This window comes from Prionailurus bengalensis, chromosome B3, assembly GCF_016509475.1.
Source record: "Prionailurus bengalensis isolate Pbe53 chromosome B3, Fcat_Pben_1.1_paternal_pri, whole genome shotgun sequence".
Lineage (NCBI taxonomy): Eukaryota > Metazoa > Chordata > Mammalia > Carnivora > Felidae > Prionailurus > Prionailurus bengalensis.
Window position 1 is genome coordinate 47,374,307 of NC_057355.1, and position 19,048 is coordinate 47,393,354.

At 44.9% G+C, this 19,048-nt stretch overlaps 1 protein-coding gene across 4 annotated transcripts in view; it reads right to left on the bottom strand.

Moving 5' to 3' along the window:
• Positions 1-5,739, bottom strand: part of CGNL1 (cingulin like 1) — a 161,246-nt gene extending 155,507 nt beyond the window's left edge. For 3 of the 4 annotated variants that reach the window (XM_043555335.1, XM_043555336.1, XM_043555334.1), the window contains exon 1: positions 5,642-5,685. The gene's annotated coding sequence lies outside the window, so the exon portion shown is untranslated. Of the gene's footprint in view, positions 1-5,641 lie in introns of all 4 variants that reach the window. The other variant, XM_043555333.1, reaches the window with a different exon arrangement.
• Between the last annotated feature and the right edge of the window lie 13,309 nt (positions 5,740-19,048).

Here is a 19,048-nt window from a genome sequence, read left to right on the forward strand (position 1 = left end):
GAACGTGCACAGATTTTGCTCCAGAATGTTCAACACTAAATTTTGTTTTTAATTTCTTACCCAGCAACCAATTATCTACAGAAACTCAGAAGTTTGCAGAGCTTTAAGAAAGGAGAGCTGTCTCTCTCACCTAGGATTTGGGATCCTTTCAGAGCATTTGTCAACAGCCTAATCTATGCTCTCTATTAAAAAACAAAACAGGGGCGCCTGGGTGGCTCAGTTGGTTGAGCGGCTGACTTCGGCTCAGGTCACGATCTCGCAGTCCGTGAGTTCGAGCCCCGCATCAGGCTCTGTGCTGACAGCTTGGAGCCTGGAGCCTGTTTCGGATTCTGTGTCTCCCTCTCCCTGCCCCTCCCCCCTTCATGCTCTGTCTCTCTCTGTCTCAAAAATAAATAAACGTTAAAAAAAAAAAATTAAAAAAAAACAACAAAACAAAGGACTCCTGAGTAGCTCAGTGGGTTAAGCGTCTGACTTCAGCTCAGATCATGATCTCCCAATTTGTGAGTTCAAGCTCTGCATCGGGCTCTGTGCTAACAGCTAAGAGCGTGGAGCCCACTTCAGATTCTGTGTCTCCCTTTCCCTCTGCCCCTCCCGTACTCACACTCTGTCTCGCTCTCCCTGCAAAAATAAACATTAAAAAAAATTAATAAAAATTAAAAAATAAAAAGCAAAACAAACAAAAACCCCATACAATGCCATAAAATTTCCCTTGGGATGACAAGCCCACAGGGCTCTTCAGTCTAACATTACACGTCATCTAGTAAAGGAAAATGACAAATCAATCCAGACCTGAGAAGACTGGATGTTAGAAAAATAGGGCACTGAAAACACAATTTCTCAATCAGCTCTGCTTAAGAGGTACCCATAGCAGCCTCTGTTTTCTCTCTGTAAAGTGAGGCCACTGCCACCTGCCTCTCAGGCAGGAACAGACTCAGAGCTGCGGCAGACAAGTGTTGAGCACACTACCTGGCACTTGGAAGGCGGTCCAGAAACAGTCACTCCTCTTATAACCCTGGCGTTATTAGCCCAATGGGTCAGCTCTTTGGAAACCACCTTCCTGAGGGACCAGAGTGTGAAGTCCAGTTTTCAGTCTGTCCAAGGAAACATGAGCTGAAGTGACAGAATGATGAAGAATGAATGTCGCCTGCTGGCTAGAGCTGCAGACAGGAACCAAACCTCTGGGTCTACAAGTCCAACAGCTGCCTCTTTTTTTTTTTTTTTTTTTATAGTTTAAATTTTTTTTTTCAACGTTTATTTATTTTTGGGACAGAGAGAGACAGCGCATGAACGGGGGAGGGGCAGAGAGAGAGGGAGACACAGAATCGGAAACAGGCTCCAGGCTCTGAGCCATCAGCCCAGAGCCTGACGCGGGGCTCGAACTCACGGACCGCGAGATCGTGACCTGGCTGAAGTCGGACGCTTAACCGACTGCGCCACCCAGGCACCCCAACAGCTGCCTCTTAAACTTGGCACCATGAGGCTCCCGTCCCAGTGCCATGGGAGAGGCAGCCACTCCTGTTATATTCACAGTTACCACCCAGCCACATTCTCTACCCGCTTCCCAGCCGCAGGTACTACCCTCACACTGCTTGGTTAAGCACCCCCTTTAAGCAAATGCATCTGGCAGAATCCGGCCTCCTCTTTCCTCACTCCCCACTACTTTCTCAGCATGACCTTCCCGCCCTGTCGGAAAAGTATCTGAAGCCAGTCATTTAAAACTTGATATAGAACCTAATAGATTCTAATTTAAACCCAAGCAAAGCTGTGACAAAGAACCCAGAAGGCATTTATCCAGGTGAGGCTAGCCAGGGGCTACCTGGCCAACCCCCCCACCCCCCGCCCCAGTTCCTTGCGCTCCCTGTGATCGTAAGACCTCCCAACTTACCGCAGCCCGTAGTTTTCACCTCCACCAGATGTAAGCTCCATCAAGTCAGGGGCCGTACCCTGTTCACCAAGAACTCAATGAGGAATGCAGAGCTTTGCCAGTAAGAGGGGCTGTATAAGTATTTGTTAAATGAATGAACAAAGAAATGAAATGACATTGTGTCATTCCAAAACTTGGTGTGAATTTAAGATGAAGCATCGTCTTCCCCAGGGATACTGGTTGGGGGGCTGACAGGCAACACTGCCTGACAGAGGAAGGTAAAGGCAGGTTGGAACCGGGGTGTTTGATTACAAACTTCAATAAGCTTCCCCTAGGCCAAAGGCCATCAACCGTGGTGATATTCCCATCACATCCTTTTTTTCCCCCCCATTTCCATTTTCAAAGTCGTCATGCCATAACTTGTTTCTTGATAACAGGAATGTCATGTGACAGAAGAAAATAAGCACTTGGTCATTCAGGGAAAATTACCCAATTTTCAATTCCCTTGAACTTTGGTTTTCTCTGCTGATGCCAACCTCTTAGCCACTGCACTGCCCTTTAGTGCCAGGATCAGAGGGGAAAAGAAAGAAGAAGCTCAAAATCAGCTGGGGTTTTTTTTTCTGTTTTTTTAACGTTTTATTTATTTTTGAGACACAGAGAGACAGAGCATGAACGGGGGAGGGTCAGAGAGAGGGAGACACCGAATCTGAAGCAGGCTCCAGGCTCCCAGCGGTCAGCACAGAGCTTGACGTGGGACGTGAACCCACGAACCACGAGATCATGACCTGAGTTGAAGTCGGACGCTTAACCGACTGAGCCACCCAGGTGCCCCACAAAATCGGCTGGTTTTTTAAAGGTCAATGGCACCTCTTACATAAACAGGTTTCAGGGAGAAAGGGAGTGAAGAAAGCATTACATTTCTTTAACCACCCCACTCCCCAACACTACAAGCAGGTTATCTGTCCCTAAAGACAGAAAAAAAGGCGAAACCAATAGGGCAGTCTACTCTTAACACAAATCAAGGATCACACTGCTGAGGGCCTTATACCCTTTCCCTAAACGAAGAAGCCCCTCATTATTAGCTTTCTTCTTGTTTTTTTTTCACTCCCAATCACTTTAGAATATCGGAGCTTAGAGGGGCGCCTGGGTAGTTCAGTTGGTTAAGCGACCGACTCAGCTCAAGTCATGATCTCATGGTTCATGAGTTCCAGCCCAGCGTTGGGCTCCATGCTGACAGCTCAGAGCCTGGAGCCTGCTTCAGATTCTGTGTTTCCGTCTCTCTCTTTGTCCCCTGCTCATACTCTGTCTCTCTCAAAAATTAAAAAAAAAAAAAAAAAAAAAATCGGAGCTTAGCTGTTATCCCAAAGTAAGAAATGTTTCAATAAATCTGTTTAGATCCACAGTTACAAGCACTTTTCCTTTCTTTTTTTTTTTTTTAATTTGGCCAGAATGTACTATTATATTCACAGTGTAAGTATTGCTATTCAAGTGCAACTTTTCAGACACCAAGAGTTCAACTAGCATCCTCAAATAAACATTTTCCCCCAAAATGGTGACAAGATTAGAAAGGTTACAATCCATACAATACCAAAATAAGCTAGCCTTCATTTTGTTCGCCTGGTCCAAGAACAAGAAAAAAAAATCAACGGTAGGAAAACATTTTCCATATGGTCTTGTTCCCCAAAGGTTGAGGATTCAGGTCAGGGGCCACCCTGTGAGACCATGCACTCCACATAACCTCCATTCTCAAGCCAAGACAATTAAGACCGCTCCCACAGCGGCCCCATTTCCAGCAATTGAACACCCGCATAGGAACAGGGTACGGTAGTGGAAGGTGGGAAAAAGAAAACCCAACTTGCAAAACTATACAACTTTCTATTTTTTAAATTCAATGTCCTTTTCGACTTTTGTTAGGGGCTAGAAATGAATGCAAATGCGTCTCCATCTCTAGAGAGCATTCTCTTAAAAGTCACATCACTGATATGAAAAACTCAAGGGGGCCAGTCAGGACCTCAGAAAAAATAAAATCCCCTGGTTTGTGGCCAGATAGCAACATCCAGGTAGGAATCTAATACAGACATCATACTTGGATGATGACAGGAGACTGTCAAAATAACATGGACACTGTAAACACACTTTTTAAATAAAATATATATAATCACATTTAGTATGTGTGTGTGTATATATATATGTATATATATATACACATATATACCCATGTTCAATTTTTCCTTAGTCATATTCCCCTATCATTTTTAAGATCATCCAAAAGTGGCTAAGGACTCACCCCAGATGTGCATTGCTATGGTTAAGGCACCAACCCCGTAACTCAGATATTCTATCAGCAAGAAATATACACTGTGTTATATCTGCTGGGCTTAATCACACAATAGGAAAAAGCTTAACTCACAAATGCACACACATTAACTTGACAAAATCAACCACAAAACCTTAAGGATCTTGTTAGCTTGCTTTCCTGAAAGACAAATCCTCACACGAAAGCAAAATCATTACACCTGTAGCAGAGGGGCTCTGAAAGTTAATGGATTCCTGAAGTATTTTTCCTGTTTTTAATCTGAAATCCTTTCCAAATAGGACAAGTCACACTATCACTTTGTTTTTGCTGAATAGGACAACACTGTATTATAACCTTGATCCTGCAAGGACTTTGTGGCTTTAATTCCTACACTCCCACCTCCTTGGCAGAAAGTGCCCAGGCAATATTTACTGTAAACAGGCAGAAACAAAGCATACTCCAGAAAAAGTCACCCTCTGAAGTCCAAGGTTGGAAAGCACCAAAAAAACAGGCTCTCCAGGTAGAGAGGTGGCCTACAGAAGGCAGAATCAAGCGTTCCTGAGAGGAGTTCTGTTAGTACCGATCATTCTTTAGTAGTTCAACAAGAGGCAAGCCTCAAGTGTGGCCGTACATTGCAATCACCTGGCTTTTTAATTCCATCATCCAGGCTGCCCTCCGACCCGACCCACTGAATCAGGATCTCTAGAGGTGGGACACAGGCATCAGTATTTAATAAAAATTAAAAAAAAAAAAAAAAACTCTCTAGACGTGCAGCCAAGTTTGGGAACCAATGCCCCCAAAGAATTCCCAACGTGTTTCGAACAGAGTATTGTGAACAGCGCTGGAAGGGTAGTGCTTCCGTGGGTATAATAAGTATACAAAGTTTTTAAAAATCCTGTGTAACTCCAACCTGATAGCCAAGCACCTGTCTAGGGGCCAAACAGTGATGCAACTTGGAAAAGTCCCTTGGAAAGCGAGGCTCTGTGCTCTAAGAGAGGCGGGGGCTTTGAGGGAAGACCTGTCGGGACGGGGAGGGCCAGCCACGGCCACAGCCCTTTCTTCGCAAGGGCCGGTCTGAACGAGCACGCCGAGAAATTAAGTCAAACTGGGGCTGAAGGGCTCCGTGTGGCGCCCTGGCTCATTCGCAGCTGTCACAGGAACCCGGGGGTCGAGGCCGGGTGCGAAGGCTGCCGATCCCTCTTCCTCTGCGGGGAGGCCCCGAGGCCCTGCCCCAGCCCCGACGCCGTTCCCCCCAGGAGTCCCCACCATATGTTCCGCACGGCGGCCGGCCGCGCGGCGGGCTGGAGCCGCGAGCGCACCTTCCAGCCCCGGCCCCCGCGCGCCTGGCGGCGGGCGCTGCACGGCCCCTGGGCCGCAGGGCGGACGCGCCCCCGAGCACCTGGCGGAGCCCCAGCCGCTCCTGCCCCGCCGCCTCGGAGACGCCTCTGCCCCGGGCCCGCGCCCGCTCCCGCCTCACTCACCGCCGCCCGGGTCCCGCTCGCGCCGCAGCCAGCAGAGCCCGGCCCAAGTGCAGGAGCCGCGGCGCCGCCAGGAGGCCGGGCGAGCCCGCCCCGCCCTCCGGGGAGGAGGGGCAGGGGGCCGCGCGGGGGCGAGACCCGCCCGGGCGGCCGCGGGCGGGCTCGCCCCTCGCTGCCCGCCCCGCCTCGGCCCCTCGCGCCGCCCACCGCCCTTCTGCACCCTCGTCCAGCTGGCCGCACGAGCCGTCCCGCGCCGGCACCTCGTCCCGCCGCACCTCACGCCTCACACCCCTCTCCTGCGACGCTTTGTCCTCACCCTGCCCGGGATCGGAATGTCCTCCCACCTCCCCTCCACCACTGCCAGGTGTCTTTCTCTCCAAGCCTCCAGCTTCCCACATTCCGGGTTTCGCAGCCCCCCACCCCGGCCTGTCTCTAACTCGGGGGCCTGGAGCCCAGTTTTCGCTTTGCCCTTCCCTGCAGCCCTTTGACCCCAGCTGAGCAGAAACTTTAAAGTGTAACCTTTCTTCCATCACAAAACTCAACAAACATTAATTGAGCACCTAGTATGTCTAGACACTGGTGGAGGGGGATCAGATAGGTGCCGCTTACAAACTAACAATAATAAAAGTCTGTCCCTACCAGCGAGGCAGGGGGGTGAGGTACCCAGGTCACACAGCTGACGGTAGTAAGGCTGGGATTGGAAACTAGATTTCTAGCATCGAGTTTTGGCCCATTCCAGGGGAAACGTCAGGATGCCCCTGACCAGCTGTGAGAGCTTGAGACCCAGTGTGAAATGAAGAGCGGGATATACCTAGCCCGCCAGGTTGGGAAGGTTGCCTGAGAAAACATGGAAATGTCACACAACTGGTACTTAATAAGTGAACAGTTGCTGACATACTGAATGAAATAGACACTTGAAAACTCAATAATTTCAAGTAACAATATAAAAGGCATTAAATAGTAATACTGAATGGAAAAAATGTATTTGCCAACTATGTACCTGATAAGGGATTCATATCCAAACTATATAAAGAACTCCTACAATGCAATAACAAAAAAAACAAAAAAGCTGATTTAAAAATGAGCAGAGGATCTGCTCTGATTTTTTCAAAGAAGACTTACAGATGGCCAACAGATACATGAAAAGATGCTCAACATCACTATGCAAAGGACATCAGAGAAATGCAAATCAAAACCACGATGAGATATCACCTCACACCTGTCAGAATGGCTACTCTCAAAAAGACAAGAAACAAAGTGTTGGTGCAGATGTAGTGAAAAGAGAACCCTTGTGCAGTTGGGAATGTAAAGTGGTGCAACCATTACAAAAAAACAATACGGCAGTTCTACAAAAATTTATGAAAAGAATTACCATATGATCCAGCAATTCCACTTTTGGGTATTTATCGAAGAAAATGAAAAACACTAACTCAAAAGATATATGCACCCCTATGTTTACTGTAGCATTATTTATAATAGCCAAGATATGGAAGCAACCTAAGTGTCCATCAATGGATGAGTAGATCAAGACAATGTGACATATATATATAACATATACAAATGTATATATGAATAAATTATATATATATATATGAATTTTATTTCAGCCATAAAAAAAAAAAAGGAGGAAACCTTGCCATTTGCAATGACATGCACAGCGCTTGAGGGCATTATGCTAAGTGAAATAAGTCCGAGAAAGACACTACCATATGATCTCACTTATGTGTGGAATCTAAAAAAAAAAACAAAAGGAGCTCATGGACACAGAGAACAGATTGATGGTTGCCAGAGATGGGGGGTGGGGGGTAGTAAAATGATTGAAAGGAATCAAAAGGTGCAAGCATCTAGTTATTATATAAGTCGTGCGGATGTCAGGTACAGCATGGTGACTATAGTTAATACTCTACTGCATATTTGAGAGTTGCCAAAAGACTAAATCTTAAAAGTTCTCACCACACACACAAAAGTCTTTGAAACTGGATGTTAACTAGACATATTGTGGTGATCATCTCACAATACAAATATCGAATCATCATGTTGTACGCATATTAGAAAGGGGAACGGGGCCAGACAGATGCCTTTGAAAAGGCATCAAATACCAAAGTAAGGGGGCTCAAGTTAAGCAAACAGTATTTGGACACTGCAAAATGGTTAGAAGAGAACTTGCACCCTATGGAGGGAAGGCATTTAAATGGTCCTGGAGACCCCGAATGGCAGAAACCTGCAGCCTGGGAGGAACCAGCAAAACAATGAGGGTTTGCAGCAGGACAGGACTGGGAAGAAAGACACTCCCCAAGAAGAACCCAAAGGACTTGGGAACCAGGTACGTGCAGTGAGGGACTGGAAAAGGCAAAGACAAAGCTCCAACAAACGGAGATTTCCATGCCTGTGGCTTGGAGCGCTAGAAATAAGAATGGTTTTCTATGAGAGCTGTTAAGGGTTCCTTGGCTGTGGGGTAATGATGGCGCTTTTCGACAGAAATAGCCCTGCAGGCAGCAGGGGGTGGGGATGGGAGGGCCAGAGGTGAGCAGCGTCCAGGTGGAGGGTGAAGCGGAGTAAGGGCCAGACCAGGTGCAGGGAGAGAAGAGTGAAGTGCCCTCATTTAGGGCAGAGGAGGCTGAGGGTACCAGCTAAGGCAGTGAGAGCTGTCAGGAAGACCCAGGGAAGTCTTGGATGGCTACCGATGGGTGAGTGGTTCATCAATGAAAGGGTGGTGGTGCGGAACCTCACTAATCTTACTTCTTCTCTAGATCCTTACACAAGGAACTATAGAAAGCATGTGTTCAGTAAATATTTGTTAAGAGTCTAAAAAGCATTAATCAGCAATTGCACCCCCCCCACTTCGAGGCAAATATTTTCCTGATAAGGAAAATAAGGGGAGCCTTTGGGTGCAAGGAGAGAGGCAGGGTAGAGATTAGTTTATCAGAGAATTTGCTTTTGATGCGCTGTTATCAGGGTGCGTGCTCAAGCTTCTTCAGCCTCAACCAAAAGCAAACATTTCTCTCCAGGCAAAGCTTCAGAAATTTTGAAAAGCATCCTTCCTTTATTTTTATTCAATGTAAGTCTCTCTCCCTTGACTGTTGCTATTGAGCCTATAGAAAGAGATGTTTTTGGTTTTTGGTTGGTGGCGGTGGTGGGTTTTTTTAGGGTTTTGTTTAGGTTTTTTGTTTTTATTTTTGTTGTTGTTTTGTCAATTGCAGCAACTTGCCAGAAGAGAAATTTTCAGGAGGAAGAGTAAAGAAACATCACCTCTTTTCTCCACCAAATTTTGTGTACAAGGAAAACATGATGCAGAAATATTCAGAGAAATGCTGTGGTATGAACAACATAATAGTAGTGATGTGCAACACAGGAGGGGCCATGGGAGGGAAGCTCCCTGTGGAACGCTTCCTGTGGCTCTCACTTGGAGGATATAGTGAGTGTGAGTAATAAAGGGAGCACAAAAGGGCATTGGTAGAAGGTGACATTAGACACAAGACAGGGAACAGGAGGAAATGAATAAAGCAGAAAAGAGTGAAGTGGTTTATTTGGTTGAGGTGGAGAAACCCTGCTTGGGAAGAAAGCGAGGTTGGAAAGGAGAGGAGGAGAGAGACTTCCTGCTGGAGCCTTTGGAAGAGACTGCCATAGTTTGGGTGGCCCTGGAAATGGAGCCTGAGACTGGACATAGGTCAAGTGGTTATTCCAGAGGGGATCCCTAGAAGCAGAGTGAGGGAGAAAGAAGAGTGAGACAGGGAAGGAGGAAGCCCCCATTGGGGTGTGTTGTTGAGCCTGGCACCACGTGCAATGGTACCTCTTAGGAAGCAACTCGATGTCTCCCCCCGCCCCACCCCCAGAACTAACAACCTGAAGGTCAGAGGGGATGGGAGGAGCTGGAGTATTTTCCCAGAGGTCTGGCAAGGGCTGTCCCTAGGGGGCTACACTCCCCACCCAGCTCCCTGGGGCAAAAGCGTTCCGTCAAGGTGGGCAGCTATCAGCACTTAGTGACACTGAGTCTGCGTAGAACTATCCCAGCAGCTACAGTTCTCACAGTGCGCATGGCTCCTCAGGACCTGCCTCCTACAACTATGGCAGCTTCTCTTGGTACTATCCCCCACTTCATCACCCCCAAGCTGTCTCATAGTGGAGAGACTCCCCCTTGAACCCTAAAGGTCAGACTTCTAGCGAATTCCACTGGCCTGACACCACAGTGACTTCTCTGCCATCCAGTGAGACCTACTGTGCCCTTTCCAGCAAGGCCTGGCTCTGAGCCAGAGCAGAGGAGAGGCTGTTCCTTGGGTGCCCTATCTCATTGCTAGACCATCCACCCTTCCCACATGAGGTTAAGAATGTCTGCCTCAAACTATTCACTTTTCGGGGCGCCTGGGTGGCTCAGTCGGTTAAGCGGCCAACTTCGGCTCAGGTCATGATCTCGCGGTACATGAGTTCGAGCCCCGCGTCGGGCTCTGTGCTGACAGCTCAGAGCCTGGAGCCTGTTTCAGATTCTGTGTCTCCCTCTCTCTCTGACCCTCCCCCTTTCATGCTCTCTCTCTGTCTCAAAAATAAATAAACGTTAAAAAAAAAAAACAAGAAGAATATTAAAAAAACTATTCACTTTTCAAAGTATTCATTCTTACAGGTGCAAGAGGAAGGTACTTAACACACCAAACAAGTTTCTGTTTGAAGTCCCTTGGGCAGGCAAACTTGCTAGGTCCTCCTTCAGCCCACAGAAAAAAAAAATGTAACCCCTTGGCAAGGTGTGGAAAGCCCCACATGCACTGGCCCACATTGCCAGAGAACTCAACAAGAGGATCGTGCCCCTGCCCACCCCACCCCGACACCGTGGGCCTGCTCTCAAGGTTCCTTGACCTGGAGTGCCCTTCCCTCTGGCTCTTTATCTTTAAAGGTTTAGCTCAAGCCCTTCCTCTTCTGTTCTCCCCTTGCCTTGCAGAGTTTTATCACAGCACCTATTTAATTATAATTCACTCCACCACCACCACCACCCCCCATACATGGAGAGCTCCTTAACTGTACGGAGAGGGCCAGATCCCTCATTGAGTCTCCAGCCACTAGCACACAACAGGTGTTCAGTAACTGATTGATGAATGAATTAATAAACACATGCTTGTCACTACACCCAGCCATAACCATCAGGAAATGCCACTGAAAACAGGTTCTGAGTACATCAATTTGTGGCCAGACCAGGGAATAGCCAAGCCCATCTGAATTCTAACAAAACTTGCCCCGTGGCCTTGGACTAGTAACTTAATATCTCTGTGGCCTGGATCCCAAGGTCTTTAAAGGGAGTTGATATTCATACACCCCACGGGGAAGAGGTGGAGTCTAATTACTATTTAAAGATCCTAATTAGCCTTCAGAAAAACAAATGTGTCTGTGTATAGTGTGGAGGAAGGTAATGAAGCTAGTGTGCCATTAACACGTTCTTATTCTGTGGGAGACAGGAGGATTAAGAAAGTCACTTTATTTTTTTTTTTTTAATGTTTTATTTATTTGAGAGAGAGACAGACAGACAGAGATTGGGCAGGGGAGGGGCAGCAGAGAGGGAGACACAACACAAAATCCAATGCAGGCTCCACGCTCTGAGCTGTCAGCTGTCAGCCCAACGTGGGGCTCAAACTCGTGAACCATGAGATCATAACCTGAGCTGAAGTCGGACGCTTAACCAATTGAGCCACCCAGGCGCCCCTAAAGTCACTTGATTTTTTATTCGCTTTAAAGGTAGGACATCCCTATCAGGGGAAAATGTCAAAAGAGGAGGAGAAAAAAAAATGAAACATGGTTAAGTTGATTCCATGCTGCCCTTCAGGACTTGCTCTAAGAGGACCACAAATTTTTCCCACAGGTGCTTCAATGTGCACAATAAAAAAATTTTTTTTAAAAATCCAGAAGGAATAAATAGCAAGATTAGAGGGATCCAGCATAGTCCAAAGTATTTTATGTACATTTTGTAGATCTGTTGGCCCCAAGTAGGCTGGAATTTCTAGAAGCTTGTCATTCCTGCTTAGAAGCTGAAGAACAAGAGTGGGAGTGACAGAGCTCAGCAGATCAGATGAGGGAGGGATTATTAAGGAGCAGGAAAGGTTCACAATCCCTGTCTCCTCGGTTATTCCAACTCCGCTGATACTAATTCGGTGAAGATGCATTGTTAAATATGATCCCCAAAGTGTCCCTGGCTATGTCGAAACAACTCTAGGATATAAAAGTTTGCCTTTCCACCACACTTTAGCCAAAGTCTTTTTTAATGTTTACTTATTTTGAGGGAGAAAGAGAGAGAGAGAAAGAGAGAGAGAGAATGAGTGGGGGAGGGCAGAGAGAGAGAGGGAGAGAGATAATCCCAAGCAGGCTCCATGTTGTCAGCACAGAGCCCAACACAGCGTTTGATCTCACAACCGAGAGATCATGACCTGAGCCAATATCATATCGAGTCACCTTAACTGACTTAACTGACTGAGCTACCCAGGCTCAGACCCTCCCAATTTTTTTTTTTTTTTTTAATTTTGACTCTGTGGGCCATATTTTCTCTGTAGCAAACTAATTAATCATTTGCAGGGTGTTGAATTACTTGATCATAGATCATCTAAGCCACCTTGAGGGTCACATTCTCAGACCAACTGGGCAAAGATGAGACCTGAGACAGCAGATCAGATGTTTTTAAATGTTGTGGTTTTGTTCATTTAGGATTGCCAAAGCTCTCAATCAAGGGAGTTCTCCTTCCAGAATGCATGTGTCCGGATATGTCTACAGAAAAAATAACAAAGGACTATCTGGTGGCTAGTCCTGAAATAATGAAAACTAGAATTTAGGTTATCTTGCAAAAGTAGATACAATTTCTTTTCCTAGAACGTAGGTGTAAGGAATTACCATAGGGCTTGTGAGTGGTCCACAGACCGGCGATGCCCTCTGCATACAGTCCTGTGGTCAAGGAGACTGTGGCCGCAGCAGGAACTTGGAATTCTGCAGCAGCCTGAGGAACTTAAGTGTAACATTTAAATGTCCGAACAACCTGGTGAGGTAGATGCTCTTATCCTCATTTTCCAGATGAGGCAGTTGGGGCTCAGAAAAGCTACACAACTTGCCCAAGACCAAGTCCTTAATAAACAGGTGGAGGAGCGTGTCCACGACTCCGGGTCTGTCAGAACCAGAGCTTTGCTGGAGAAGCACAGGACAGTCAAACTGGAAGGCATCTAGGAAGCATCCCACCCCTTCCTTCCCTCATTTCGGAGCAGGGTTGGCTTTCGCATCTCCAGCTCCCTGCAGGAAGCCTAAGGGACCTCAGAGCCTGGGCAACCACAGGGAGTTTCCAGATGGGTGATTTGGGGCAGTTTCCCCACTGTGTGCTTTAGTCTCATACCCAGGCCTCACAGGGGACCACCTGTGGTCCTCACAGGAGCCCGGCCTGTGCCAGTGGAACCCAGCATGAAGTTATCCCTACATGCCTGCTACCTCGGTCCTTCCCAGCCCCGAGTCCCTTCCATGAAATATAAGGACATGGATATTGATATCCATAGGCCTTTCCCTCACCATGAGATTTCCACAATTTGTGCCAACACGATGAAGATGACTTTTAAGTTTTTCATGTGGGCTTGGAAAGAAGGGAAAGGGGCAGCAGAGGTTGCTATAACTCAGCCTTAGGAAGCTCTGCCCACAAGAGAAGCCAGGCAAGAGCTGAGCTGGGCATCAGGGGCCAGCACAGCCAGGGTAGAGAGCCCCCACACCGGTGGGGACAAGAGTCACCTCAGGCCTCTCACTCAGGGCCAAAGCTTCTTTTTCTCCAAGACTCCGTCTCTAAATCTATAGGGACCTGGTCAGTGGTTCCAAATTGAACATGGCATTTGATGTTGAATAAAAGAATAGACACTCAAAAATGCCTCCTAGGGTATCATTGGCAAAGCAGCAACACTGACATCTGGCTCACTGAAATGGGGTAGAGACCACCGTGAACCATCCGTAGAGGAAAGGCCATGAGAAAGGAAATTTAGATATCACTACTACCAGTGCAAGGTCTAAACATTACTGATGTATTTTAATGTGAACAGAATAATTATATTTAGGGATATTCAAAGATGTATCCTGACACACTGGTTCCTTTACCATAGTACTACGTGGTCTCCTGTGTTCCCTGGACACTTTGGTATTGTGGGTTCCTTCTTCCAAAAAAATATTAAAAATTATGTTTTACAAATGCATTGGTATAAAGGAAAGTATGTTAATATCACATAGTGAAACCTGTTCTTTGATCTAAACGTTTTTTTTCCTTCTAATTTTAAAAGAAATTAAACATTTTTGTGGATTTCTGAAAGCATTGTGAGCCTGGGCAGGGTTCATTCTTTGTCTAATGAATGAGTCTGCCTGTTTATACGTAGAGGGTCCCTGCCCTACACTGACTACATGGAGAACTTTAAAAATTAGCTTTTTTTGGAACTTCATGCCAGCCCAATTAAATCAGTCTCTAGAGGTGGGCCGAGGCACCCTGTTTTTGGCATTTTTAAAAGTTCTAATAGGGTCACCTGGGTGGCTTAGTCGGTTAAACATCTGACTTCGGCTCGGGTCATGATCTCCTGGTTCATAAGTTCGAGCCCCGCATCCGGCTCTGTGCTGACAGCTCAGAGCCTGGAGCCTGCTTCAGATTCAGTGTCTCCCTCTCTCCTGCCCCTCCCCTGCTCATGTTCTGTGTGTGTGTGTCTCTCTCTCTCAAAAATAAACATTAAAAACATTTTTTTTAGGTTCTAATAATATTTTCCTTGTAAGGACCTTAAGTTTCTCACTAGCAAATTCTTTTCTTTTTTTTTTTTCTAAAAAAATTTTTTGAGACTGTCCTTTGAGGCTGGAGAGGGACCACTATTCTGTAGATCAATTTTCCCAGTAGGAAACTGACTAGATTTTATTTCTATCAGACAAAATCTACTTCTTTTCCTTTTTCTTTTTTTTTTAAAGTAAGCTCTAGGCCCAACATGGGGCTTGAACTCATGACCCAGAGATCAAGAGTCATCTGCTCTACCAACTGAGCCAGCCAGGTACCCCAACAAAATTTCATCACAGTGGGACAATGTGTTTGAAATATTAATGAAAATAAGCCCTTTCCTTTCTGTTCTCTGTAGCTGTACCTCCCCTTTTCAAGCCCCTGTTGTTTGGCTATTGCCTTGAGGGTAAGATGTGACAGGGTGGGAGGCAGACAAGAAAGGAATTCAGAGTGGTAGTTTTCAAATGCCTTTGGACTTGGGGGTCTTTAGGCTCAGACTAAAAGTTTGGGAAATACGGGGCTTAACTGTGGGATTTGCTCTGGAGGAATAGAAAATATTATTCTAGACTAGAGGACAGGAGACTAACTGGGGGGTGGGGGAGCAGATGTGAAGAAACCATTTAAACAAGAATGAAAAAAAAATAGACGTAAGGGCCACTTCAAGGGACTTGAAGAGCACTGTGGGAGCTGCCATGCTGGCCCACAGACTATGCCCTTCCTGGGCAAGGCTTCCCTTCCTCCACAGTCAGCCCTTTGCCTGGTGACCACTCAAGAGGGGGATGGCTACTCATGCCTTCACATACTCCCCTTCTCCTGATCCTGGATGCTTCTTTCCAAACTTAGAATATTCTAGAACACTCTTAAGCCCCAAGGAGGTAGAGCTCTAGATACCATTCTCTAATAAGAGGGCCTGGTATATTTTCAAAGGATTACAAATTTTTTAGAAAATATAGAAGAAGTGTTGGGGCACCTGGGTGGCTCAGTGTGATAAGCGTTTGCCTTTGACTCAGGCTGTGATCTCACAGATTGTGAGTTTGAGCCCCACATTGGACTCTCTACTGTCATCCCGGAGCCTGCTTTGGATCCTCTGTCCCCTCTCCCTCTGCCCCTCCTCTGCTGTCTCTCTCTTTCTCTCAAAAATAAATAAACATTAAATTTTTAAAAAAATAATATAAAATCTTCAAAAAAATATATAGAAGTGAAATATAACTATCACAAACATAGTTCAAGTCCTGCTTCACTGCCTTAAAACTCACACACACACACACACACACACACATATATATATATATATATATATATATATATATATACACCAGATAAAGATCTATCCAGTCAGCAGTAAAATTCAGACCTCTCAGAATTATAACTTCCTTAATGGATACAACAAAGGTTGAAAACATTATAGGAAGGAAAATGACTTACATTTGATACTATGTAGACAGCTAAGAAGTATAATACTAAGGGACTTTAAAAAAAAAAACCAGTATAATATAACAAACTGAATTGGGCCAGAACATTCTCTGATAAGGGAGCTCTTAGGATCACACACACCATCTATCTTAATTATATACCTGTCCAAAAGATAGAACACAAGAGGAAGAATGAAGTTTTAACGAGCTTGGAGGGCTATAAAACGGTTACCTTGTTATAAACTTCGGTTGTTATGTGCCAGCAGGGACAAAGTATTTGTTTTCTATTTTAAATTTTGTTTTCATAAAGCAAGGAATTTGCAAGGACTTGCAAGGAATGATAAAATGGGAAAAGATTTTTCAAAGGGGGATACTTTACTGCTTCTGAAATGTAGCAGCTGCGAGTGTCCATATTGCTCAGTCTATATTTCTTTCTTTAGCTGTTCTGCTTGTATGAGAGGTACTTAATAAACTCGATAGTTTTCAGAACATTGTGTTTTGGTGAAAATTTTCTGGAGAATGGATGGTTATGGCTGCACAGCAGCGTGATGTACTCGATGCCATTGAAAATGGTGTATATGGGGATTTTTATGTTTATAGATTTCACCACAATTTTAATAATAATAATAATAGTAACAATAATAATAGGCCCCTAAGTCCAGATTGTAGGGGGAAAAACACAAAACCATTTTGTTTGTGGTTTTGATTGTGTGTGTGTGTGTGTGTGTGTGTGTGTGTGTGTGTGCATGTGTACTCCACTTTTCCTATGACAAAAGGAAAAGAAAAGATGATTTACATATATTTAAAAAGAGTTTTCTGGCTGATGAAAATGTCAAATATGAGCATCAGTGCATGTTTAGGATGTTGTAGACTAGTAAAAGTCACTAAGAAAGGGGAAATTTGAGTCTGGGTTTTACTTTATTTTTTTTAATTTTTAAAAAAATGTTTATTTTCCTTTGAGAGAGACAGAGGCAGAGGCGCTATTGGGGGAGGGGCAGAGAGAGAAGGAGACACAGAATCAGAAGCAGGCTCCAGGTTCTGAGCCAACTTCAGCTCAGGTCGTGATCTCACCATCTGTGGGTTTGAGCTCCACACTGGGTTTTGTGTTGACGGCTCAGAGCCTGGAGCCTGCTTCAGATTCTGTGTGTGTGTCTCTCTCTCTGTGCCCCTCTCCTGTTCACACTCTGTCTCTCTCTAAAATAAATAAACATTTAAAAAATATTTAAAAAAAGAAAAATCCTCAACGAAGTATTAGCAAATCAATATAGCATTGGATTAAAAGAATTATACATCACAGGGACGCCTGGGTGGCTCAGTCAGTGAAGTATCTGACTTTGGCTCAGGTCATGATCTCGCTGTTTTCAAGTTCTAGCCCCACATCAGGCTCTGTGCTGACAGCTCAGAGCCTGAAGCCTGTTCCGAATTCTGTGTCTCCCTCTCTCTCTGCCCCTCCCCTACTCATGCTCTGTCTCTCCCTCTAAAAAATAAACATTAAAAAAAAATTATACATCACAACTAAGTGGGAATTATTTCAGGTATGCAAGCCTAATTCAACATTTAAAAATCAATCGAGTCTATCACATCAACAAGTTAAAGAAGAAAATTATACAATCAAGTCAATTGTTTAGGAAAAAGCATTTGACGAAATCCAATATCCATTCATAATTAAAAACTCTCAGCAAACTAGAAATAGAAATTTCCTGAACTTGGTAAAGAACATATACAAAAAACCTACAGCTCACATCATCATATTTAATGGTGAGAAACTGGATGCTTTCTCCCTAAGATCAAGAACAAGGCTAGGATGTCTCTTCTCACAACCCTGAGTCAATATTGTACTGGAAGTTCTAGTCAGAGCAATCAGAGAAGAAAAGGAAACAAAAGACATAGAGGGGTGCCTGGGTGACTCAGTCAGTTAAGCATCTGACTCTTGATTTCTGCTCAGGCCATCATCTCACAGTTTGTAAGACTGAGTCCCAAGTCAGGCTCTGCACTGAGTGTGGAGCCTGCTTGGAATTCTCTTTCTCCCTTTCTCCCTGCCCCTCCCCTGCATGCTCTCTCTCCCTCTCTCTCTCCCTCTCTCTAAATACATAAACATTTTTTTTAAATCAGGAAATTAACATGGATACAACACTCCTATATAATCTACAGACCTTATTAAATGTACACCAATTGTCTATCTAATGTCCTTTTTCTTCTGCAGGATCCTTTAGGATTCCCCATTGCATTTAGTCGTGTTTCCTTGGCCTCCTCTGCTCTATGATGGTTCCTCAGTCTTTCCTTATCTTTATACATTCATATTGATCTCTCAGATTCCAATCCAACACCACAGGGTTCATTCCAGCCTCCCCTCTTCTCTTATTTGTAACTTCTTTCTCTGACAGTGACAAATCTGGCTGTCAACATCTACAATATATTTACTTATTTGTTCAGCCTTAGTCTCCACATAAAGTAGTTTCAGAATTGTTAACCTAGAGAAATTTAGTAGGAGTACAGAATTGATGTATGGTTTCTTTGTCTTTAGCCTTTTAGTATCTAGTCAAAATTCTATTTTCCAAAGGTTTTTAGGTTAGTTCTTTTCTTCCCCCACCCCTTTCAGTGGGGTTATATAATTCACTTGTATGGGGTTCATTTGTAACAATCTGTGTTCTATTTGGGGAACACACATTCTGCTTAATTCTTTTTTTAATTTACATATAGTAAAATTCACTCTATGTGCTTTGCAGTCCTATGGGATCTGACAAAGGCACAGGGTCATAGCTATCACCACAGTCATGAAATGAACAGTTGCATACCCCATCCTAAAATTCCCTCATGCTGCCCCTTTGTAATTAACCCCTCCCCACAACCCCTATTTCTGGCAACCACTGATCTGTTTTCTGTCTCTATAGTTTTGCCTTTTCAAGAATGTCATACGAGTGAACTCATGTAATAGCTTGGGGATAGCTAGCTTTGGGGATCTGGCTTCTTTCACTTAGCAAAATACATTCATTTTACTCAATGGGTCACGATCCACTGTTATAGTTATTTATTTTGTTGTTCAAATTCCCCAGACTTGGCTATTGAGAGCCCTTTCAAGTTGGTTCCTGTGATCTTTTGACATGTCCCCATCATGTTTTGAGGACTTCCTTCCTTCCTGGCACCACGAGCTGATCCTAGTTTATTTTGTATTTTCCCTTTTTCAAGGGAAATCCCAGCCCACTTTTTCAAGAAGCCCTTGTACCTGGAGAATCCACTCTAGAGGGCCAGACATCCTGTCCT